This window comes from Hemitrygon akajei, chromosome 24 (assembly GCF_048418815.1).
Source record: "Hemitrygon akajei chromosome 24, sHemAka1.3, whole genome shotgun sequence".
NCBI classification, from domain to species: domain Eukaryota; kingdom Metazoa; phylum Chordata; class Chondrichthyes; order Myliobatiformes; family Dasyatidae; genus Hemitrygon; species Hemitrygon akajei.
Genome location: NC_133147.1, coordinates 31,741,740 through 31,768,901, shown reverse-complemented (window position 1 = coordinate 31,768,901; position 27,162 = coordinate 31,741,740).

Genomic DNA, 27,162 nt, shown 5'->3' with positions numbered 1-27,162 from the left:
CCATGCCGTTTGGAGGCTTGTGTGTCTCAATGACCTAGAGAGCATTGTTGGCTGGAGTGAAAGCTTGAGCTTTGGCTCTTAGTAAGGTCACTCAAACCTAACAGGTGAAAGGTTAGAAACCAGACTAAAAGTTGTCCACCGGCCTTCCTGGTTCTGGGTTCAGCTCATAGCTAACAACCCTGACTGTTTCAAAATTCTTTTGAAAACTGCAATGAAGAATCCTTCTATATCTGCATGCCACTGTATGGGCAGAAGTATATGGAGCGCCTTCATTGTAGCCATTGCGGCTTCATGGACAGTAAGTCAAAGTATTGTGGAAAATGGAGCGTTATTGACGGTGTGATATTCGATAAACGGCATCAGAACCAGATGCGCACAGCATGAGATAACTCTGCACGCAATGAATAAAGGTGATTTGATTTATTCTTTATCTCAGTAAAACAGATTTCGAAGGCAATGTAATAATTACATATTCATTAAAATGACAAATGGTTCAGATTTAAGAAATTAGTGTACGATAGGCAAGCCACCCGCATTAAGTTTTGCAAAATTAAAAATTATAAAAGATGGCCGTTGATGGCTGTCAGGACCGGACAAATAGTCCACAATGTTTCTGGTAAATGTACGAGATTATCGGAATACAAGTGCCTTCATGTTTCATTTTAACCTCTGCCTTTTTAAAGATAAATATAATCGAATAAAAATGTTCCTTTGAAAGCAATAGGATTGGCGGCTGGTGAAATTTCGCAATTGAGCAATAGATGGTGTTCGATAAAAACTAAAAGAAGGTGGTGAAACGAGAGGGGGGGGGAGAGAGATGCCACATAAACTTTTCCACATATTTGCAAAGAGATGGTGTCATGAGGTCATTTGCAGCCTGAGAGGAAATGGTAAATCCAAAGTCCCATTTTGAAAGTCAGAGACTTCTTGTCATGCTAAATGATGGCACAGTATTGACCGGCAAAGGAAACTACTTCTGCTGAACTTAAACGTTTTTTTTTTGTTGGGAAGGTTTCACTATCTGCACGTTGTTTCCATTTTATTTCAATTATCTTCGCCAGAATTTCTTACCTTATGTTGCACTCAGAAAAGGAATAGCACTAACGTGTTGCATGAAGCAAAGAATATTACATATGCCTAATAAGATACCCCAAAGCTCTTTTGATAGATTTAACTAATGCATATGCACTGTAGACATTCTCGTAAGAGAAAGTACCTGAAACACAATCACACTGCGAATAAACCGAGATTCAACGTTAACACCATTAAGGTCTTGAAAATACACCTGTAAAGTTGACACAACGATAACGTAGAAGTTAGCGCGACGCTATGACAGCTCGGGGCGTCAGAGTCCAGTGTCCTTCGTAAGAAAGTTTGCATACATGTGTTTCCTCCGGGTGCATCTTTTCCTCCCACGGTCAAAGCCCTCACAGTTAGCAGGTTAATTGCTAAGTGTAAATTATTCAGTGACGAGGACAAGAGGACAAGGCTTCAGGATTCAAGGACGTCCTTTTAGAACTGAGATGCCGAGAAATTACTTTAGATAGACAGTGGTGAATCTGTGGAATTTGTTGCCACGAGCGGCTATGGAGGCCAAGTCATTGGGTGTATTTAAGGCAGAGATAGATAGGTTCGTAATTAGTCAGGACATCAAAGGGTATGGGGTGAAAGCAGGGGAGTGGGGATGACTGGAAGAATTGGAACAGCCCAAGATTCAATGGCGGAGCAGACTTGATGGACGGAATGGTTTGTTTCTGCTCCTGCATCTTATGGTCTGTATAGGTGGATTGCTGGCCGGCGCGGTTCCTTGAGCCCGAAGGGCCTGATCTAAATAATCTGTATCTCTGATCTCCGAGACGTCTGCCGGGGTGTTGCTGATACATAGAAATATAATCATCCAGGGCAGTGCAGAAGTACAAATGACTGCTGTATTATCCTGTAACCACATGATGTACATTCATTCAATTTTATCAGGCTACATGTGGAACTACAAGACTCGTCACGGGGAGGTCGATGAGCGTTTCTAGTCATAATACTAAAGGGAAACTCCTCTGAAATAAACACACACAGTTAGTAACAAACATACAGTAAACACACACTAAACAAACACAGTTAGTCTCCCAGTAAAGCCAATCCAACTGAGTAAACCTGTAGGAAGCGGGCTCTGAAACAGAAGAGAAAACACGAAGGAAAAAAGGTGAGGGAACAACTGTGAAGAGAGAGGGGAGTTACCGACTTCGGTAGAAAATTCAGCATCAGGCATTAATTCTTTGACACAGCTTCCATATTTACCCATTCTGATGAAGACAATAGTTCGAAATTCTGGAAAAACCTCGGCATGAATTAGGGATACTAATCTATTGACAAATTCGGTGATGTGTCTAATTAAAAACATCAATTATTTTATTGGAAATATATGAAGAAATATGATTAAACATGGGAAACAAACGTCGTTGTCGCAAAGTATCGGGCATTCCAGCGAAATTGGATCATGATTCTGGACATATAGCTTGACTTCGACGTGGATAAATTTTTAGAAAGAATCCATATGGATTAGATAAATCACAGCGTCGCTCAAAAAATATAGTGAGGTCTTACTGTGCAACTAACATCGCAGAATCATTTTACTTTTTTCTTTCTTTTTTATGTTTCTGTAATTTATTTTTTATTGAAGTTCATCATCAAGCAAACACTTCCATAAGATGTATTTCAGATATTGTACATATATATCATATATATCACAAATATTCACTAAGTATTTATCTGAGGTATACACTTATTGAAAAGATTAGTAAGAAAAAACAAGCAAAAGGAAAGAACTATGTACAAATAGGGAGTGATCTTTTTTATAACAACAGATTCATTGATAAAATCAGAATAAAACCAGGTCTATGAGGCATTATGTAGTTAAACCATTTTCCCCAGAATGAATCAAATTGTTCTAGCTTATGATTAACAGCTGCTGTTATCTTCTCCATTTTATAAATGTCCATTGTAATTTCCATCAATGTATTTAAAGTTGGGCTCTCCTGTGATAACCATTTCCTAGTAAGAGTCTTTTTACCAGCCACCAGCAGTATATTCATTAAACATTTATCTCTTTTCAACCATTCTTGAGGTATATATCCAAAGTCTTACTCTTTAAGAGTATTTCACATTTAAAGATGTCTTGTAGGGCATTGCGTATCCCCCTCCAAAAGTTTTTGATAACAGGGCAGTCCCAAAAAATATGATAGTGATTTGCATTTTGATTTCCACAATTTCTCCAGCAAACAGGGAGGTTACTATCAGAATGGGATTTCTGAGAGGGTGTAATAAAATATCTTATCAAGTTTTTCCATCCAAACTCAATCCATTTCTGTGACTTGGTACACTTCCATCGATATCTCCATATTGTTGTCCATTCTTCTTCAGATATAATTATCCCTCCTTCCTTCTCCCATTTTGTTTTAATGTATGAAGTCGAATGTGTTTTAAGATTTGACAACCCCTTATACAAGCTTGAAATTATTCTACTACCATTAATTGAATTATATGCTTTTCTAAAGAGCTTTATCAAGCATATATTTGCCTTGGCGCAGAATCATTTTAATACCAGCCCCTTCCATAACGACTGCAAGGCAGGACAGCTTGAGTGTCGGACGAGGGATCCAATTGTCATCTGTTGTATACTTCCCTTTTCCAGGAGACGGCATGTTTCCTCAAATAGTAAAACGCAGATCCGATACTTACATTAATTTATCTCTCACAGGATTGTTATGTCCAATGTAAATTTTCCGCCAGCCACTGAGAATGTGTAAACATGTTCAGTGAATCGATGATCAGTCAGTTAGAATATAATTCTATCAATGTATCAATAACACTAGCATCACGTGGTGCGTTGGCCAAGACTGCGGTGTGAATCTAGTAATTACATATATAATCTGCCGATGTAAAAATCACAACGGCAACAGTTAATATTTGGGACACTTGAGGAAATACAATTCACTGCCCCCTTTGCAAAAACAGACTTCTTAACTTCGAAACTAGCGAGATTTATGCTACATTTATCAAACCTGCTAATAATTTAAAAAAATTCTGTGAACTCACAGCAACAAATAGAATTCAACGTCCGTTTATCTACAAAGTCGGCCATTCAATGTGACCAGTTGTTTCACTCCTTTCTTCATCTCTTCCTTGAATTTCCTCTGGGACAGTGTGTAGATACACGTGTGGTGCACGTGCAGAGAAATTGCAACATGAACCCAAACTCTTGCAGGACAAACGACGGCGAATTAACGTATCTGTCGTTATAAAATAATTTCGAACTTACCAGATCATAGTAGAGTCTATAAAGGGGATCCACAATATAATGAAATTGGCTGATAGAGCGAACAGCAAAATCATTGACTTTCTCCGGTTTTCCACTTCTGAAAACTTCTTATTGTCATTGCTGCTCCGGAGTCCTCGGCGTCTCTGTTTGCCTCTGTAATATGACTGACTGTTAAAGCACACTGAACAGTAGAATTAAACCGATTGGTAATACAGGTGCACCATGAAACAGTTGGTAGGCTTTCCACACTGATGAAGTGAAGTAATCAGCCCTGGTAACACAGCGCCAAGGAACGTTGTCAATAATCGCGAAAGGATCTACTGAAAAGTAAAATGGAGCACACCTTAAACAACTCCCTATGCCCACAATCGCTACCACTGTAGTCGCCACCCTATTGGTGCAAAATCGTTTCCGTAGCTTTTGACTACAAATTGCAACACATCGATCATACATGATCATACATCATACATCGATCAGCTGTTGCCATTGCCACCAGGTAATGGGTGATGCATTTGGAGGGTCCTCATTTTCCATGACACAGCATCACAGTCGCCATTAAATTAGCTGCCAGGAAGAGAATAAGAGTTGGTTTCAAGCATAGAAAATGCGCTCAATTTTACTGAATTTGCATAGAACGATCCGTCAACAGACTAAATGGGAAACCTTCTTCTGAGTTCATCCCGGGTTAAACTGGCATCGATTCGCAAAGTGTTCATCCAGTTCGTCTGGGCCCCCAGGTTGCCCTCATTCTTGATCCTTGAGTCAGCAAATTTCCAGTAGTTTGCAACAAAATTCTGCAGTCCAGGGCATCATTAACAGAGGATTGCAGAAAGACGATACATGTCCAGCAGGACGATCATTGTATCAGACAGAGTTGAACGGAACATTGACAGTGAGAATATAATAGGCCCTGATACATTGATTGTTGTGACTTAACACGTGCGAGTAAAGGAAACTGCAGAGTTCAAATTAAAACCAGAACAACAAGTCCAAAAGTGAAAACCGGACATGTGTATTTTGTTTTCGTTTATTAATGAAATTGAAAATTGTTTTGGCGAACCATATTGTAAATGAGGTCTCGTTTGTTGCGTGATGAAGTAAGAGAACTATGAACCCGGTGCAGATCGATGTGAGTAGGCAGTTTAACTGGATTCGGCGTGGACTAGATGGACTGACGGTTCCATCTGTACTCTATTTGTCTATGACTTTACCACTCTCACCGTGTGTCGTGGATAAACAGGACATCTCCCTGAAAAGGTTTTGGCGAGCGTGAAGTGTCTCTCCGTTCCTGTAAAGCTTCAGTTTTGGGCGTGCATACCGAATCAGACTTCGAACGAAACAAACCATTCATGCTTTGGAAGGTCGGGCAAGGTAAAAGTCTGGAACAAGATCACTATTAGTGCAAATTCATTTCTTACAGTTGACAAAGAAACCAGCCACAAGTAACGATCTGTACGGTCAGGCGGGGATAAAAACACATCGGCCTGAAACCTGACCAGTCCGAAATCGCTCGTCAGACAAAGCCTACCATGTGGAACCTTGTCAAATGCCTTATTAAAATCACATCCACTGCTCTACCCTCATCTATATGCCTGGTCACCTCCTCAAAGAACACTATCAGGCTTGTTAGGCACGTTCTGCCCTTCACAAAGCCATGCATGCTGTCCCTGATCAGACCATGATTCTCTAAATGCCCATAGATCCTATCTCTAAGAATCTTTTCCAACAGCTTTCCCACCACAGGCGTAAGGCTCACTATAGTCTATAGTTACCAGGACTATCCCTACTACCTTTTTTGAACAAGGGGACAACATTTGCCTTCCTCCAATCCTCCGGTACCATTCCCGTGGACAACCATAACATAAAGATCCTAGCCAAAGGCTCAGCAATCTCTTCCCTCGCCTCATGGAGCAGCCTGGGGAATATTCCGTCAGGCCCCGTCCTAATGTATTTTAACTACTCCAACACCTATTCTCCCTTAATATCAACATGCTCCAGAACATCAACCTCACTCATATTGTCCTCATTGTCATCAAGTTCCCTCCCATTGTTGAATACCGAAGAGAAGTATTCATTGAGGACCTCGCTCACTTCCACAGCCTCCAGGTACATCATCCCACCTTTCTCTCTAATCGATCCTATCTTCACTCCTGTCAACCTTTTGTTCTTCACATAATTGAAGAATGCCTTGGGGTTTTCCTTTACCCCACTTGCCAGGGCCTTCTCATACCCCCTTCTTGCTCTCCTCAGCCCCTTCTTAAGCTCCTTTCTTGCTACCTTATATCCCTCAATGGCCCCATCTGATCCTTACTTCCTAAACGTCATGTATGCTGCCTTCTTTCATCTGAGTAGATTTTCCACCTCACGTGCCATCGATGGTTCCTTCACCCTAGCATTCTTTATCTTCCTCACGGGACACATATATCCCTAGTATCCTGCAAGAGATCCCTAAACATCAACCACATGTCCATAGTACATTTTCCTGCAAGAACATCATCCCAATTCACACCCGCAAGTTCTAGCCTTATAGCCACATAATTTGCCCTTCCCCGATTAAAAATACTCCTGTCCTCTCTGATTCTAAGGAACGGTGGTCACTCTCCCCCAGATGCTCACCCAATGAGAGATCTGTGACCTGAACTGGTTCGTTACCTAATACTAGACCTAGTATGGCATTCCCCCGAGTCGGACTGTCAACATACTGTGACAGGAATCCGTCCCGGACACACTTAACAAACTTTGCCCCGTCTAAACCATTGGAACTAATCAAGTGCCAATCAATACTAGGGAAGTTAAAGTCACCCATGATAACAACCCTGCTATTTTTGCACCTTTCCAAAATCTGCCTCCCAATCTGTTCCTGGGTATTTCTGCTGCTACCTTGGGGGCCTATAGAATACTCCCAATAGAGTAACTGCTCCCTTCCTGTTCCTGACTTAGAACAATAGACCATTACTGCATAGAAACAGGGCTTTTGGCTCTTCTTGGCTGTGCTGAACCATTTTTCTGCCTCGTCCCACTGACCTGCAATTGGACCATATCCCTCCATACACCTCTCATCCACATACCTGTCCAAGTTTTTCTTAAATTTTAAAAGTGATCCCGCATTTACAACTTCATCTGGCTGCTCATTCCACACTCCCACCACTCTCTGTGTGAAGAAGCCCCCCCCCCATGTTCCCTTTAAACTTTTCCCCCTTCACCCTTAACCCATGCCCTCTGTTTTTTTTCTCTCTTAGCCTCAGTGGAAAAAGCTTGCTCGCATTCACTCTATCTATACCCATCATAACTTTATATACCTCTATCAAATCTCCCCTCATTCTTCTACGCTCCAGGGAATAAAGTCCTAACCTATTCAACTTCTCTCTGTAACTCAGTTTCTCAAGTCTCGGCAACATCCTTGTAAACCTTCTCTGAACTCTTTCAACCTTATTAATATCCTTCCTGTAATTCGGTGACCAAAACTGCACACAATACTCCAAATTCGGCCTCATCAATGTCTTATACAACCTCACCATAACATTCCAACTCTTATACTCAATACTTTGATTTATAAAGGCGAATGCACCAAAAGCACTCTTTACTACCCTATCAACCTGTGACGCCACTTTTGGGGAATTTTGTATCTGTATTCCTAGATCGCTCTGTTCTACTGCACTCCTCAATGCCCTATCATTTACCTTGTACGTTCTACCTTGGTTTTTCCTTCCAAAGTGCAATACCTCGCACTTGTCTGTACTAAACGTTATCTTCTATTTTTCAGCCCATTTTTCCAGCTGGTCCAGTTCCCTCTGCAAGCTTTGAAAACCTTCCTCACTGTTCACTACACCTCCGATCTTTGTATCATTAGCAAATTTGCTCATACAATTTACCACAGTATCAGCCAGATCATTGATTAGGATGACAAATAACAATGGACCCAGCGCTGGTCCCTGTGGCAAACCACTAGTCACAGGCCACATTCCTGCCCGGGTGCCAGCTAAGTCTTTGTAATGACCACTACATCATAATCTATCTTTCCAGTACACTGTATGTTCTTGGACTTTCTGCTCCTAATGCCAGCCATCCTTCAGCCAAGTTGCAGAGATGACCACATATTCTACAATATCTGTTGCACGCTATCTTTGATTTAGTACTGTTTTTCCTTCCTCAACCTTATCACTTCGGTTACCCGTCCCCATGCCAAATCAGTTTAAACACTTCCGTTAGGATATTCCTAAACGTTCCCGTTAGGATATTCGACCCCTTTGGCTTCAGGTGTCACCCGTCCTTTTTACACAGATATTGGACGCTATTATAGTGTAGCGATTAGCGCGACACTATTACAGCTCCAGGTATCGAATGTGGCGTCTTTTGTAAGAACGTTTGTATGTATGGTCTTCTTCTGGGTGCTTCGCTGTCAGTCCTCAGTCCATAGCCCTAATAGTTAGTAGGTTAATTAGAGATTGTAAGTCATCCAGGTGGATTGCTAGCCGCAAACATGAGGAAATCTACATATGCTGGAAATTCAAGCAACACACACAAAAAGCTGGTGGAACACAGCAGGCCAGGCAGCATCTATAAGGAGAAGCACTGTCGACTTTTCGGGCCGAGACCCTTCGTCCTGACATGTTCCAACAGCATCTTGAGTGCGCGGATTGCTGGCCGGTTCGGTTCGTTAAGACGGCGGGGCCGGGTCCACGCTGTATCTCTAAATAGTCTGTATCTCTGATCCGTGGGACATCTGCCGAGTGTCGCTGAAACATAGAAGTCTCACTTTCCGGGGCTGTGCAGAAACATAAATAACTGTTATTATCCTGCAGACATACAAAGTGCATTCGTGCAATTTTATCACGATATATGTGAAAATGCAAGATTCGTCACACTGGAGACTGAAGACCGTTTCTCGCCATAGTTTGAAAGGGAAACTCCTCTGAATTAAACAAAGGTAGTTCGCCTTCCAGCAAATCCAATCTAGCCGAGTAAATCTGTAGAATGGGGAATCTTCACGCACCTCGTTACGCATTTCTGGTAATTTTATCAGAGCTACTAATGTTTCAGAACATTTATGCGACCTCATAACAATATATACAATTCTACTTATGTTTTATCTACAAAGTCGGCCATTCAATCCGACCAGGTGTTTCACTCCCTTCATCATCTCTTCCCTGAATTTCCTCTGGGACAGTGTGTAGATACACGTGTTGGTGCAGGTGCAGAGAAATTGCAGCATGAACCCAAACTCTTGCAGGATAAACGACGGAGAATTAAGATATCTGTCCGTGTAAAAGTAATTTTGAGCTTGCCAGATCATAATAGAGACTATAAATGGGATCCACAAAAAAATGAAATTGGCTGATAGAGCAAACAGCAAAATCATTGACTTTCTCCGGTTCTCCACCTCGGAATCCTTCTTATTGTTATTGCTGCTCCGGAGTCCTCGGCGGACTCTGTTTGCCGCGATAATATGACTGACTGTTAAAGCATTGAACAATATAATTAAACTGATTGGCAATGAGGGGGTAATGATCGTATTAAACATCTGGTAAGCTTTCCACACTGGGGAAGTAAAGTCATCTGCCCTGCCAATACAGCGCCAAGGAATGTTGTCAATAATCGCGAAAGGTTCTACTGAAAAGTAAAATGGAGAACACCTTAAACAACTCCCTACTCCCACAATCACTGCCACTATAGTCGCCGTCCTCTCCGTGCAATATCGTTTCCGCAGCTTTTGACTACAAATTGCAATACATCGATCAAATGTGAAAGCCACCGTCATCCAAACAGAACAGTCCATGGCAGCGAGCCGAAACACAAGCACCGTAGCGCAAATAGGAGTGATGAGCAAAAATCTCGCAAAAACATAAATATTATTGATCCGGTCGAACATTACGCCAATGATAACACCCGTTAGATCAGCTGTTGCCATCGCCACCAGGTAACGGGTGATGCATTTGGAGAGTCCGCATTTTCCATCACACAGGATCACAATCGCCATCAGATTAACTGCAAGGTAGAGAATAAGAGTTACTTTCAAGCGAGCAGGGCTTGTTTTGATTCACTTGCATGCAAAGTGTTATTTGCAGACTGAAGTGAAACTATCCTTCTGATTCATCCCTGGTTAAACTGGCATCGATCGACAAAGTGCTTACACCGTTTGTCCAGGCTTGCACTCATACCTGAGGTCAATGGAAGGATTTGAGTAAGAGCTGAGTCTGCTGATTACCAGCAGTTTGCAATGGGATTGCGCATTCCACGGTATATTCAACAGAGGAACGCTGTTCGATGTGTCAGTCTCGAATAGGTCCAACATAGTAACTGACAAAGCTGAACGGAGCATTGATATTGGGAATATAATGGGATCTAAATAGACCTTTCCTCTGAGGTAACACATAAGAGTCCACGAACCCGCAGCATTAAAATAAAGACCAGAAAAGAAACAAGTCCAAAGAGGAAAACGGGACAGACATGTTTTCTTCAGTTATTGTTGCAATTGAAAAGATATTTAGACAATTATATTGAAAATGGGTTCTCATTTGTTGCATGATGGTGTAAAATAACCACAGTCCGGCTGCAGGTCAATGGAAGTAGGCCGCTTAAGCATGTAGTGGACGGGCCGAGGGTCTGTGTCTGTGCACCGCTTCCTATGACACTAACTATATTTGGTGATAAACGGAAAGGTCAGTGAATGTTGTGGTGACGGCAACATTTTATTTTCGTTGCTGCAAAGATTCAGCTTGGGGCATTGATCCCTTCTAAACTCAGTCTTAGAACGATATATACCATTCATGGTTTAGAAGGTTGGGCGAGGTAAACTCTTGGAACTACATCAATACCAGTGCAAACTCGGTTGTTACAGTTGACACAGAAAACAGCAATAATGAACAGCCGGAAGAATAAAGAAACGTATGTTTGAAATGCCGATCATTCCACATCAGAAAAAGCACAATGTGCAATGGTTTTTACGGCGAATGTGATACAGAGAAAGTGATGGACCAGAAAAAATCGCTCACATTCTCCAGTTACTTACGAGGGATACCAATCGCAGTCAATACAGGATAATAAACACTCTCTATGTAGTAAATTGCTGGATATTCCATGTTACGTTTAACGTGACGGTTATGTTATAATGCTCCTACCACCGAAAACTACTGGTGATTGATTTGAAAGCGCTTATAAAGGAGAGGATGCTGTCATCTCAAAGCAAACCTTACCAGCTTGTTAGTCACATCAGAGACAGCCCAGTGGACAAACAAATAACGTGAGCTGTTTCTATACATTGTGCAACAGTGCAATTCAAATCCCTCATCGAGGGAATCACGACAAAATACATTATTTTTGTTCACACTTTCAAAGGTGAATGTCGCACATTCCTTCTCTACGACCCACAATTTAGGAAGCCCATTTTAAACTGTATTACCTCTATCAACGGTACTATTTGCAACAGTAGGTGCAGGGCTTTATAATTCCTTAAATTAATAAAGGAAAAGTAATTTGTCTTTTAATAGAAGTAAACTAATTTGGCAGGGCAATGCGTACCAGTGTGATACTGCTGAGCATGATTTAACTGGTTTACAACCAAAGGCAGTGTGTCGTGAAACTCTGAGCAGGGAGATGCAAAAGTTCAATCAGCAGCATAAGCTGCAATATAAAAGGTGGACAAAATCGAACAGGGCGAATGCAGGACTGAAGTTCTTTTGTTTGAATTCATACAGTGTACGGAATAAGACAGGTGAACTTGAGGCACATTACAGATTGAAAGTTATGACCTTATGGCCGTCGCTAAATCGTAACTTATAGAAGCTTGTAACATTGCGTTCAATTATGGTCACCTCATTATAGGAAGGATGTGGAAGCTATGGAGAGGGTGCAGAGGAGATTTACCAGGATGTTGTATGATACAAGTCATATGAAGCAAGTTAGCAGAGCTGGGGCTTTTCTCTTTGGGGCGTAGAAGAATGAGAGGGGACTTGATAGAGGTCTACAAGATTATGAGAGGCACAGATAGGGTGGATAGTCAGTACCTGTTCCCCAGAACACCAATAGCAAATACCAGAGGGCATATGTACAAAATTAAGGGAGGGAAGTTTAAGGGAGAGATCAGCGGTAAGTTTTTTTACACAGAGGGTTATGAGTGCCTGGAATGACTTGCCAGGGATGGTGGTGGAGGCCAAAACATTAGGGGTATTGAAGAGCCTCTTGGACAGGCACATGGATGAAAGAAAAATAGAGGGTTATGAGGTAGTGTGGCTTTAGTACGTTTTTTGAGGATTATATGGGTCGGCACAACAAGGACGGCTGAAGGGTCTGTACTGTGCTGTAATGTTGTAATGTTCTATGGTTCTATGGAAGGTGAACCCCCCAAGGAGACGCATTATATCGAATAGACAGGCAGAAGGGGTGGCGCTATTTGTAAAAAAAAAATGAAAACTAAGCATTGGAAAGAGGTTCTGTCAGGTTGGAAGGTGTTGAATTCTCGTGTGTAGACCAAAGAAACTGCAAGAGTGAAAAGACCCGGATGGGATTTATCCAAATCCCAAACCCTCAAGCATTTCTAAGGATTAGGTCTAGAAATTACGACAGAAGATGGAAAATACATGCCCAAAAGCGCAATGTTACGATATAATGTTTGCAGACGGATTGGGAAAATCAACTTGGTGCTGGATACCAAGAGGGAAATTTCCAGAATACCCTCAAGATGCCGTCAAGCCATTCTGGACTGGCCATTGTACCACGAACGGGATTTCAGCAGACAGCATAAGGTATAAGAACCCTTTGGTGCTGTTGATCACAAAATGATCGCACTCACACTGAAATTTGAGAAGCAGAAGCTAAACAAAAATGTCTGTCAACATTATACTGGAGTAAAGGCAATTACAGAGGCATGAGAGAGGGGATGGCCTGAACTCACTGGAAAACAAAGCGCTGGTAGGGATGACGGCAGAGCAGCAATAGCTGGAAATTCAGGTCCCCATGGAAAAGACAGTGGATACATACATCCCAAAGGGGAAGAATTACTCGAATAACAAGATGACACAACCGTGGATAACATGAGAAGTCAAAACCAACATAAAAGCTGAACAGAAGCCATATAACAGCGACAATTAGTGGAATGTTAGTGGATTCGTTGGTTATTTAAAATCGACAGAAGGCTACTAAAATGTCATGAGATGAAGGTAAAGATGGAATAACCAAGTAAGCAGCCAATAATATTAAAGAAAATGCCACGTGTTTCTTCAGATACATAATGCTTAAAACAGACGCGTGAGTGGATATCAGACAGCTGGTAAACGATACTAGATAGGGAGTAATGGGATAAGAGACAATGGCGGACGAACTAAATATATATTTTGCATCATCTTCACCGTGGAAGACGCTAGCAGTGCGTCGGAACTTCGGGAGAGTCAGTGCTTAGAAGTTTGTGACGTTGCCATTATTAGGGAGAAGTTTCTTGAGAAAACGAAAGGTCTAAAGATAGATAAGTCACCTAGATCAGATTGTGATATTCCCAGAGTTCTGAAAGAGGTGTCTGAAAACATTGTGGATGAACTAGTCATGGTTGTTCAAGAATCACTGGATTCTATAATGTTTCCCGTAGAATGGAAAAGTGCAGGCTGGAATCGTAAAGGAAAACCGGTGGATGTTGTGCACTTGGAGTTTCTTAAGGCACTTAACAAGATGCCACACATGATGCTGTCTCATAAGTTAAGAAACCATGCTAGTACAGGAAAGATACTAGCATGGATAAAGCAGTGGCGACTGGCAGGATGCAAAGAATAGGAATGAATGGAACGTTTTCTGCTTGACTAGAGGTGTGCTACATAGGTCAGGGTTTGGAACGCTTCTTTTTCTTTATATATCAATGACCTGACTGACCGAATTGATGGATTTGTTACAAAGGTTGTGGACAATACAAAGATAACTGGAAGGGAAGGAAGTTTCGAGGAAATGGTGAGGCTGCAGAATGACTTGGGTAGGTTGAGAGAATGGACAAAGAAGTGTCAGATGGAATACAGTTTCACAAAGTCATGCGCTCTGGTATATAAATTAAACGGGCAGACTATTTTCTAAATTGAGATAAAAGCAGAGACGCCAATGGACTTGGGAGCCTTTATACCAAACTATTAATTTGCAGGCTAAATCGGTGCTGAGGGAAGCAAATGCCATGTTAGTATTTATTTCAAGAGGGCTAAGATATAAAGGCAAGAATGCAATGTTGAGGTTTTATAAAGCACTGGCGAGGCTTCACCCGCTGTGTAATGTGTAGTTTTATGTGTACTATGTGTTATGTACAGTTTTGGGCTCCTTATTTTAAAATGGATGTGCTGACATCGGTGTGGGTTCAAAGGAGGTTCAAGAAAATGATTCCGGGATTGAACGGCTTGTCATATCAAGAGCATTGAATGGATCTGGGTCTGTACTTACTGGAGTTAAGAATGAAGGATTACTTCATCGAGAGCAATCAAATGTTCAAAGGCCTCGACAGAGTGAATTGGAAGAGGAAGTTCCCCAAATTGGGAGAGTCTACGACCAGAGGCCACTGTCTCGGAATGGAAGGGCGATCTTTTGGAACGGTGTTGAAGAGGAATTAATTTGCAAGGGATCAGACGTTGTGGAATTCATTTCCGCAGGTGTCTTTGTATGTCATGTCTTTACGTATGTGTAAGGCAGAGGCTGACATTCTCTTGATTACGCATGGCATGAGCATACGGCCGGAAATTAGCGCTGAGAAGGAAAATAGATCTGCCATAATGAAAAGGCGGAGCACATCACCTAATGCTGCTCATATATCACCCCCTAAAGTTCTTTTGTCCTAAAAAGTGAAAGCTCACGCTGGCTTTTCCCTTTGACCATGAAAAGGACTCGTTTAAATCGAACACATGTCCTTTGGATTTGCAACAGCATCTCCTCCACGATCTCCAACAGAACAAATGCTCCACACGACTGTAAACTTACCTTCGGGTTGTATTCGCGTTACACTTGCGACTGTGTGGCGAAGCACGGGATCAAAGCTACATTCAAGCTTGTCGTAGGCCGACGCAAAGGCAGTGACTGATCAGAATGACGGAGGGAGACTTAAAATCTCACTGAGTGGTGCCGTACCAGCAACCTCTGACTCAATGACATCAAGACCAAGAAGCTGGTATTGACCAGTGATAGAACACCAGAGGTCTATGAGCCAGTCCTCAGTGAAAGATCAGAGATGGAAAGAATCAGCCACTTTACATTAATCGCTGTTATTGTTCCGCACAGCACCTGGGCACCTCCGCACCTGGGCACAGCACCTTAGTGCAATTGCGCAGAAAGCAGGTCAGTGTCTGTACTTGCCTGGGAGTTTGCGGAGATTCGGCATGACATGTAAAACGCTGACAAGCGACGATAGATTTGCAGTGGAGAGTGTATTGACTGACTGCATCAGAACCCGGAAATGAAACCTCAATGCCTTTGAACAGAAAAAAACTTTCAAATAGCAGAGGATACAGCCCAGTCTACACAGTGCATCCCCAGCATTGGGCGCTTCTGTACGAAACGCTGCGACAGGAAAGCGGCATTGATCAGGGAATGTCGACCACCCACGGCACTGTTTCTCTGCTGCCACCACGGGGAAGGTATAGGAGCCTCATGCCTCACGCCACCGGGTGCAGGAACAGTTATTGCGCTTTAACCATCAGGCTATGGTGCTATGGAGCTGTAGTGTCCTTGAAAGTGGGTCCGTAGATTATGTACAGAGTTGCTGTGCCTGACCATATCCACGCTGGTAATGATCCTGATGGTTGTGCAGCAATAACTGTTCCTGAACCTGCTCGAGTGGAACCGAAGGATACTGCACCGTCTGTCCAGTGGCAGAAGCGAGAAGGGAAGAAGAATCAAATACAAGAGGAACCTTGTCTTGTCGGGTCGTTAAGCAGATGTAGACAGCGGGGTTCGGGCCGTTACTTCCAACAGGAATGCCATGGATATAGTGCACTGAACACATAGAAAACATAGAATAACTACAGCACAATGCAGGCCCTTCGGCCCTCAAAGATGTGCCGAACACGTCCCTACCTTACAAATTACTAGGCTTACCCATAGCCCTCTATTTTACTAAGATCCATGTAACTATCCAAAAGTCTCTTAAAAGACCATATCGTATCCGCCTCCACCGCCGCTGCTGGCAGCCCATTCCACGCACTTACTACTCTCTGAGTAAAAAAACTTACCACTGACATCTCCTCTGTACCTACTCCCAGCACCTTAAACCTGTGTCCTCTTGTGGCAATCATTTCAGCCCTGGGAAAAAGCCTCTGACTATCCACACGATCAATGCCTCTCATCATCTTATTCACCTCTATCAGGTCACCTCTCATCCTCCGTCGTTCCAAGAAGAAAAGGCCGAGTTCACGTAACCTATTCTCATAAGACATGCTCCCCAATCCAGGCAACATCCTTGTAAATCTCCTCTGCATTCGTTCTATCGTTTCCACATCCTTCCTGTAGTGAGGCGACCAGAACTGAGCACAGTACTCCAAGTGGGGTCTGGCCACTTGGCCTTTGGTGGGTATGCAACAACAAGCTTCACATAGTTCACCATCCAAATGCTGGTGGGCACTGAGAGCAGCAAGCATTCATTCTACAAGACATCTAAATTGGCCATTCAGGTTGAAGGAAAAGTGAGAAATGCAGTGGAAATATCGGAAATGATGGCAAGCGGGTAATGGTTTCTTCTATTCAACAATGAGTTTCAACAGACTCGGATAAGTTATCTGCCCTTTGTGAGGGGTCAGATTCAGCCGTCGTGGAAATGATTACCAAACGTGAGAAATTGGAAGAATGTACCGATATAGTTTCTACTGCAGCAGGCTAAGAAATTGCGATCAAAATTATGACGCAGGGGATATTTTATTTTTCTTGATTGAACAGGCACTGAAAGCAGGTCTGTGGAAGTAAGAGGAAACATTCAAACAGAAAGAGTTAAGTTTGCATTATTGTCGAGAGCTTTGTTTCGACCTATTTATAGTCTGGCTGTGTTAATACAGCATAAAGTTGCTGATTCAACGTCTGTGTGACGATGGTGATGTCATAACTCGGCCCGAGGCGTCGACAGAGCTTCTCCCTATAGATGCTGCCTGGCCTGCTGTGTTCCACCAACATATTGTGTGTGTTGTTGTTTGAATTTCCAGCATCTGCAGATTTCCTTGTGTTTGTTCTTTCGTGCAGGATGGCAGCTGCTGGATAAATCATGAAACCATATCTTTCATTCATTGTACATGTTTTACGTTTCCTTTTTCTATTGTACACCGGTGATTGTAAATTATGCCGTGATGAAGGTTGAGTTATAGCAGCTGATTGATGACCAATGCGGTTCGGTTGGGCCGGAAGGGCCTGTTCAGCGGTGAATCTGCACCTGAATCTCAGATCTGTAGGATTTCTGCAGAAACGTCTACGATGTATAAACATTTCTGTTACATTATCTTACAAGCACTTTTATCATGATTTATCTGAAAATGCAAGAGTCGTCAACCTGCAGAAGAAAAAAAAAGTTAAGAGTCATCATATTAAATAAACTGTGAAATAAACGAACATAGTTTGCCTTTCAGCTAACCCAATCTAACCGAGTGTACCTCTGGAAAATGGAATCTGAAGCAGAAACGAAAACACAAAAAAAGAAATCAGGTGAGGTAACAACTGTGAAGGGTAAAAGGAAATTACCTGTTCGAGCAGAAGACCCGCCGTCAGGTCTGATGCATTAATTATTAGACATAGCTTTCCATATTCACCCATTCTGAGGAAGACAAAAGTCCCGGAACTTCAAGAGTCACCTCGGTAGTAATTACAGTGATCCTAATCTCGTGACAGATTCAGAGGTAGTTTATTAATTTAAAAAATAACATATTATTCCGATGGATATATAAAGAAAAATATGATTAAAATGTGGGAAACAAGCGTATATATTACAAGGTCGCGCAGATTCCACCAAAATTTAATCATGATTTTTGACGGGTGATTTTCGTAGAATGAAACCATGTCGATTCCATAAATAATTATGAGACTATGAAGGAAAGCCACAATATAATGAAATTGGCTGACAGAGCGAACAGCAAAATCATTGACTTTCTCCGGTTCTCCACCTCTGAATCCTCCCTATTGTCATTGCTGCTCCGGAGACCTCGGCGGACACTGTTTGCCGCTATAATAATGCCTGACTGTTAAAGTATTGAATAATAGAATTTAACCGATTAGCAATAGAGGAGAATTGATCGTATGAAACAGCTGGTAAGCTTTCCACACTGGTGAAGTAATCTGCCCTGTCAATACAGCGCCATGGAACATTGTCAATAATCGCGCAAGGAGCTACTGCAAAGTAAAGCGGAGTAGACCTTAAACAACTCCCTTGCTCACAATCACTGCCACTATCGCCGCCGTCTTCTCGGTGCAATATCTTTTCCGCAGCTTTCGGCTACAATTTGCAATACATTGATCAAATGTGAAAACCACCGTCAGCCACACGAAACAGTCCATGACTGCGAGCCGTCACAGCGAAGGTCGGAGTGATGAGCAAAAATACTGGCAAAAACATAACTATTACTGATCGGATCGAATATAACGCCAATGATAACACCCACTACATCAGCTGTTGTCATCGCCACCAGGTAATGGGTGATGCATTTGGAGAGTCCGCATTTCCCACGACACAGGATCACAATAGCCATTAAATTAACTGCAAGGAAGAAAATAGGAGTTAGCTTCAAGCGCGCAAAATCCGATCCATTTTACTTGATTTGCATGTAAAGAAATGTGTAACAGACTGAAGGGAAATTTTCCTTCTGATTCCGCCCCGGTTAGGCTGGCTTGGATTCGCCAAGTGCTTATGTAGTTCATCCGATCTCTCGGTTGCCCTCAAGCTTGGGGCCAAGGGAGGATCGAGTAACGTTTTAGTCGTCAAATTTGCAGCAGTTTGCAATAGGCTTCTGCAGCACACAGCATATTTAAGAGGACCGCTGATCACGCAGCTATTTCGAACAGGCCCATCAATTTCGCTGCTAAAGCTGGACGGAGCATTGATATTGGAATATTCGTGGGGCCAGATAGATTGCTTCTTCCGACGTAACACGTCAGAACAGGAAGCCGCAGCGTTAAAACTAAGTCCAGAACAAAACAAGTCTAAAAGGGAAAACGGGACAGCCACATTTTCTTTGATTATTGGTGCAATTGAAAAGGCATTTTGACTATTATATTGAAAATGAAATCTCATTTTATCATTATGGTGTAAAGGAACTATGGTCTCGGTGCATGTCGATGAGAGTAAGTATTCTGACTTCAGCTCATGGCTAACAACCCTGATTGTTTAAAAAATGTTATGAATACAACAATGAAGAACCCTTCTATACCTGTGTGCCACGTTTTCATGTTGGTAAGGTTTAATTATATACCTCTTTTTTCAATTTTATTTCAATTATCTTGGCCAAGATTTCATACTTTATTATGGACTCCGAGTACGAATATTATCAACATGTTGCATGAAACAAAGAACATTCCGTTTGCCTAAAAAACTTCAACATTCTTTTGTTGAATTTGTATGAATATGCACTCTAGATATCCCGAAAGACAAAGTACTGGAAACACATTCACACTGTGAAGAGCCCCTGGTTCATTATTAACACCATAAGCTCTTGAAAATACACGCATAAATTTTAGAGGACGATATGGTAGATGTTAACGCGACACATATGATAGCTGGGGGCATCGGAGTCCGGTGTTCTTCATAAGAACATCTGTATACATGAGTTATCCCTGAACGCTTCGCTTTCCTCCCACTCTCTAAAGCCCTCAATGTTAGCAGGTGAATTGGTAAATTTAGCTTATTCAGTGATGAGGCTAAACAGCTGGATTGCTGGCTGGTGCGCTTCGCTGAGCCGGGAGTGCGGTTCAATGCTCCCTCTCTAAATAATCTGTATCTCTGATCTGTCAGACTTCTGCGGGGGTGTTGCTCATACATTGAAATATGACTTTCCGTGGCTGTGCGAAAATACAAATAACTGCTATATTGTCCTACAGACATATGATGTGCATTCATGCAATTCTATCACGAAATATGTGCAACTACAAGATTCTTCACACTGGAGGTTCAACAACGTTTCTAGTGAAGGGAAACTCCTTTTAAATAAAGAAAGATGGTTAGTCTCCCAGCAAACCCAATCTAGCTGAATAAACCCAAAGTGGAATCTGAAACAGAAACAAAAACACAAAGAAAAAAAAACAGAAGGGGAGCTAACAACTATGAAGAAATAGAGGAGATTAACTGTTCTGGTCGAAGACTCGTCGACAGGTGTCAGACGTTAATTCTTTGACGCAGCTCTCCATATTCACCCATTGTAATGAGTGGCTGACAGCGTTGTGTGGCTGACTGACACCGGTGTGAGCTGGGGTCCTATGTTCGGCAGGAGAGGAAGAGAGAGGCGCTGGAGAGAGCGGGTCGCAGGACTCTACAGGTCAGCGGACTGTGATTCGATGGAGGAAGGTGCCGAGGTCTGCTGAGGATCGGTGAATATTACGTTTGAGAAGAGTTGAACTCCAACTTCTGCACATTAGATTGTTTAATCATAATGGGCCTTTTTTGTTTATTTATTTTCTTTTCAATACTAGCCTTTCAGTTACGATTCATAAATATAATCCCTTTAATCGCCTGCAGTGTGCTGTCTTATTTCTTTGCACTGAGTTGTTACAGGATACCAAATTACACAGCATCCACACAAACCAGGGTTAGTGGTGAGTGAGCCATCTCGATCTCACGGGTTTTGCGGTAGCGGTGTGTGTATTCCCTGGACACGCAGCCAATGAAACCAGGCGGGGTGGGATGGTGGTGGTGTTCAGACTGTAGTATAAAAACACGCAGATAAGGGAGATGCTGTAGTAGTCTGGCGTACTAACCTCTATCTTCTCAAGGCCCAGCACTAACTCTCAGACACATCCTCTTACTGACCCCTCGAAGAGGACCCCACTAAGGAACACCAAGACATCGTCTACTACACCATCACCAACCTTATTGACTCTGGGGATTTCCAAGCCACTGCCTGCAAACTCATAGCTCCCACGCCCCGAGCCTCCCCTTTCTACCTCCTACCCAAGATCCACAAACATCCTTCTCCTGGTGGACCCAAGGTTTCAGCTCGTTCCTGCCCCCACTGAACTGACATCTGCATACCTCGACTGTGTTTCATCCCATTAGTTCAGTCCCTTCCTACCTATATCCGTGACATTTCACACGCTCTAGATGTTTTCAAGGATTTCAAGTGCCCTGGCCCCCATCATCTCATTTTTACTATGGCTGTCCAGTCTCTATACACCTTCATCACTCAGCAGGAAAGCCTCAAAGTTTTCCATCTTCTTACGGACACCAGACCGAACCATTACCCCTCCACCACCCCTCCCCTCCGCCTAGCGAACTTTTTCTCACTCTCCATAATTTCTCCTTTGACGCTTCCTCCCACCACCTTAGCAGGGACAGGGTTAACTCTTGTCCTCACCTACCACCCCACCAGCCTCCGTGTCCAGCACATAATTTTCAGAAATTCCACCATCTCGAACGGGATCTCGCAACCAAGCACACTTCCCCGTGCATATTCCATCGAAGTTCCATTAAGATTATGGAGATATAGAATGCTTTAGCGCGACCAAATTTGTAGAACGAAATCATATCGATAAGATAAATCATAGCATCGCTCGACAAATATAGTGATGCTTATTGTGAGGGCACGTCGCAGCTGCTTTTCTTTTGATACCAACACCTTCCATTAAAGCTACAAGGAAGGACAACTTGCCTTCAGCCATTGGTGTATACCTCCCATTTTCAGGGGACAGTGTGTTTTCTGAATTCTTGAAACTTGTACAACAGAGTTCTGACGCATATAACCAGACACACTTTATCTGAAACATAATTGTTATTACCAGTATGTTTCCACCAGTAGTAAAGCATATGCAAGTGTGTTCAGTGGATCGATGAGCCAGTCCGTTGGAATATAATTCTACCAATGTGTAAATCACGCTAGCATCACGTGTTTCGTTGGCCAATGTCGCGATATTCATCCAATCATTTTAAATGTAAATTAGCGGATGCAAAAGTCACATCAGCAACAGTTTATTCTTTGGGACACTTGAAGAAATTCAGTTCGCTGCCCTTGTTGAAAAAAAAAGCAGACTTCTGCACTCAAATCTCAGCCCCACTAATAATTCAGAAAATCTCTGTGAACTTAAAACAAATCATACAATTCAACATCCGTTTATCTACAAAGTCGGCCATTCAACGTGACCAGATATTTCACTCCTTTCTTTATCTCTTCCCTGAATTTCCTCTGGGACAGTGTGTAGATACACGTGTTGGTGCAGGTGCAGAGAAATTGTAACATGAACCCAAACTCTTGCAGGATAAACTTCGGCGAATTAAGATATCTGTCTGTATAAAAGTAATTTTGTGCCTGCCAGATCATAGTAGAGACGATGAATGGGATCCACAATAAAATGAAATTGGCCGATAAAGCGAACAGCAAAATCATTGACTTTCTCCGGTTCTCCACCTCTGAATCCTTCTTATTGTCATTGCTGCTCCGGAGACCTCGGCGGACTCTGTTTGCCGCGATAATATGTCTGACTGTTAAAGCATTGAACAATAGAATGAAACCGATTGGTAATAAAGGGGTAATGATACTATTAAAGAGCTGGTAAGTTTTCCACACTGGTGAAGTAAAGTAATCTGTTCTGCTTATACAACGCCATGGGACGTTGTCAATAATCGCGTAAGGATCTACTGAAAAGTAAAATGGAACACACCTTAAACAACTCCCTATGACCACAATCGCTATCACTATAGTCGCCATCCTCTCAGTACAATATCGCTTCCGCAGCTTTTGACTGCAAATTGCAATACATCGATCAAATGTGAACGCCACCGTCAGCCAGACAGAACAGTCCATAGCTGCGAGCCTAAAGACAAGCGTCGCAGCGCAAATCGGAGTGATGAGCAAAAAGCTCGCAAAATAATAAATATAATTGATCCGTTCGAATATAACGCCAAATAGGACACCCATTAAATCACCTGTTGCCATTGCCACCAGATAACGGGTGATGCATTTGGAGAGTCCGCAATTTCCACGACACAGGATCACAATAGCCATTAAGTTAACTGCAAGGAAGAAAATAAGAGTAGGTTTCGAGCGTACAAAACCGGATCCATTTTACCTGTTTTGCATACCAAAAGAAAACTGTTAACAGACTGAAAAACAGAGCATTGATAGCGGGAATATAATGGGCCAAGGCAGACTGTTTCTTCTTATCTAACACATATGAGTAGCGGGAAATTAAGATTAGGACCACAACAACATATCAAAAAGTGAAAACGGGACATGTGTGTTTCATTTTTGCTTATTGATGCAATTGAAAATACTTTTAGACAATTATAGTGAAAATGAGGTGTCATTTGTTGCATTATGGTGTAAAAGATCCTATGGTCCGTGTGCAGGTCGAGAGGAGTGTTAGTTTAAATGGATTCGTATGGACTAGTTTGGCCGAATGGCCGGGTTGTGTGTTTTGCTTTACTATGACCGTACGACTCTGACCAGGTGTCGTGCACAAACCGGCAATCTCCGTGAAAATGTATTGGTGGCGGTAAAGTTTTCTTTTCGTTTCTGCAAAGCTTCAGATTCGGGCATTGATACCGAATCAGACTTTGAACGATATATACCATTCAGGTGTCGGAAGATCCTGCTTGAAGAATATCAATATTAGTGCTAACTCGGTTGTTATATTTGACAAAGAAAGCAGCAATAAGGAATGATCTGCAAAGCAGGCTTTACGGCGAATATACTCTAGTCAAAAGAAAGAGCAAGAAGAAATCCCAATTACTTACTGGGGACACCAATCGCAGTCAATACAGGATAATAAACGCTCTCTATATAGTAAATTGCTGGATATTTCATGTTGCCTATAACCTGATGATCAGGTTATAATGCTCCTGCTACGAAAACTACTGGCGATTGCTTTAAAAGCACTTATAAAGGAGCTCTCCAAGCTAACCTCACCAGCTTATTAGTTACATTAGGGACAACCCAGTGAACAAACAATTAACGTAAGCTATTTCGACGCACTGTGTAACGGAGAAATGGAAGTCCAACATAAAAGAAATTACAAAAATATATATTTTCCTTCAAAGGCAAGTGTCGTACATTTCTTGTCTATGACACAAAATTTAAGATGCTTATATGGATAGTTAATTAACTTTATTATCACTTTCAAACAACTATCATATGTAAAAGTAGGCACGGTGCCTCACGACTCCTAAAGGAATAAACTAAATTTAATTTGTCCTTTAAATGAAGTAAACTGATTTGTCAGGACAATGCGAACCGGATTGATAGTGCTGAGCATCAGGTAGTCGGTGTACAAACAGAGGCAGTGTATAATGAGACTCCTAGCAAGACATTGCTTCTAATGCAAGACATTACTTCCGACAAAGCGAAACCCGACAGCGTGAAAGGCAGCGATGCTTCACTACCGGATGAACTCAACGGCTGCTATGCTCGCTTTGAAAGGGAGAATATAACTACAGCTGTGATCTCTGTCGCAGAGGCCGATGTTAGGCTGTCTTTAAAGAGGCTGAACCCGCGCAAGGCGGAAGGTCCCGGTGGAGTACCTGAGAACTTGTGCTAACCAGCTGGGGGGAGTTTTCATGGACATTTTCAACTTTTCGCTGCTACGGGCGGAAGTTCCCACTTGCTTCAACAGGCAACAAGTATACCAGTGCCCAAGAAGAATAATGTGGGCTGCCTTAATGAATATCGCTCGGCAGCACTCACATTTAGAATGATCAAGTGGTTTGAAAGGTTGGTCATGAGTGGACTGAACCCATGCCGGGACTCACTGCAATTTGCCTATCGCGACAATAGGTCAACGCAAGCACAGTCTCAATGGCTCTTCACACGGCCTTAGACCACCTGGACAATACAAACACCTATGTCAGGATATCGTTCATCGACAATAGCTCAGCATTTACCACCGTCTTTCCCACAATCTTCAATGAGAAGTTACAGAACCTGGGCCTCTGTACCTCACTCTGAAATCGGATCCTCGACTTCCTAACTGGAAGGCCACAATCTGTGCGGATGGGTGATAATATCTCCTCCTCGCTGACGATCAGCACTGGTCCACCTCAAGCATTTGGGCTTAGCTCACTGCTCTACTCTCTCTCTCTATACCCATGAGTGTCTGGCTAGTCATAGCTCAGATACCATCTGTAAATTTGTTGTTGGTAGAATCAGATGGAGACGAGACGTCATACAGGAGCGAGATTTACCAGCTAGGGGAGTAGTGTCGCAACAACAGCCTTGCACCCAACGTCAGTAAAACGAAAGAGCTGATTGTGGACTTCAGGAAGAGTAAGATGAAGGAACACATACCAATCCTCATAGAGGAATCGGTAGTGGAGAGAGTAAGCAGTTTCAAGTTCCTGGATGTCAAGAGCTCTGAGGACCTAACTTGGTCCCAACATTTCGATGAAGTTATAAAGAAGGCAAGACAACGTCAATAATTCAGTAGAAGTTGGAAGAGATTTGGTATGTCAACAAATACACTAGATAAACTTCTATAGATGTACCGCGTAGAGCATTACGATGGGCTGCATCACTGTCTGGTATGGAGGGAGGGGGTGTTACTGCACCGGACCGAAAGAAGCTGCAGAGGGTTGTAAATTTGTCGGCTCTGTTTCAGTTACCAGCCTACAAAGTAGCCAGAACATCTTCACAGAGCGGTGTCTCAGAAAGGCAGCGTCCATTATTAGGTACCCCCAGCACCCATGGCATGCCTTTTTCTCGCTGTTACCATCTTGTAGAAGATACAGGAGCCTGAAAGCATACACTCAGCGTTTCAGGAACAGCTTCCTCCCCCTGCCATCCGATTCCTAAACGGACGTTGAACCCATGAACACTACCTCACATTTTAATATATATTATTTCTGCTTTCTGCTCTACTTTTAATCCATTCAATATACGAATACGGAAACTGTTGTACTTATTATTATTATTTATTCTTCTGTATTATTTATTTCATTGAAGTGTTGCTGCTGAGTTAACAGATTTCACAACATATGTCGGTGATATTTAAGCCGATTCTGATTCTTTAATTGGGACAACTGGAGTGGATTGACAAGAAAAAGAAATAGTTTGCACAAAAAGTTAGGTAATAGTAACTGTACACTTTCCGCAAAATGCTTCATAAATAATATTTTAAGTGAACTTAAGACTTGCATGTGCCACAATTTCGCTGGTTTGGGGCTTGTCACTTTCCCAGATTCCGTAACTGCAGAATAAAGGTAATAATATGCATTAAAATCATGAAAGTTTTAGTTTAGTTCATGAGTGTTATTTTTTATACAATTTGTTCTTTTTGTATGACAAATAAAAAACGTTTTCCCCAGCACGCAACACATTTTAGAGACCAATCAAGTTTTTTCAAACACCTGCTTTTGTGGTTGCCACGGAAATGAAACTTGTCACGGGATCATGGTGCAGTGATAGCAGGAAATTGTCATGTTGGTGCCCAGGAATATGAGTAATTTAAACATTTAGGCTCCTGATTTGAGAGTGGATGTATTACGTGTACATAGATTACCAAGCGAGCTACTGTTTGATTGTTTCTTCACTTTATTTCTGTATATTGAAATGACATTTACAAGCTATCTATACAGTCAAGTTAGCAAGTGTGAGACTTACCAATTGTTTCGTTATAAAGTGAGAAATATCATTACCATCACATGTCTCTACCATCTCACAACGGGATGTGCAGTTCACTAAATGGCTTCAAAATCATCAGCGGAATCACAATTAAAGATAACCCAGTTAAAT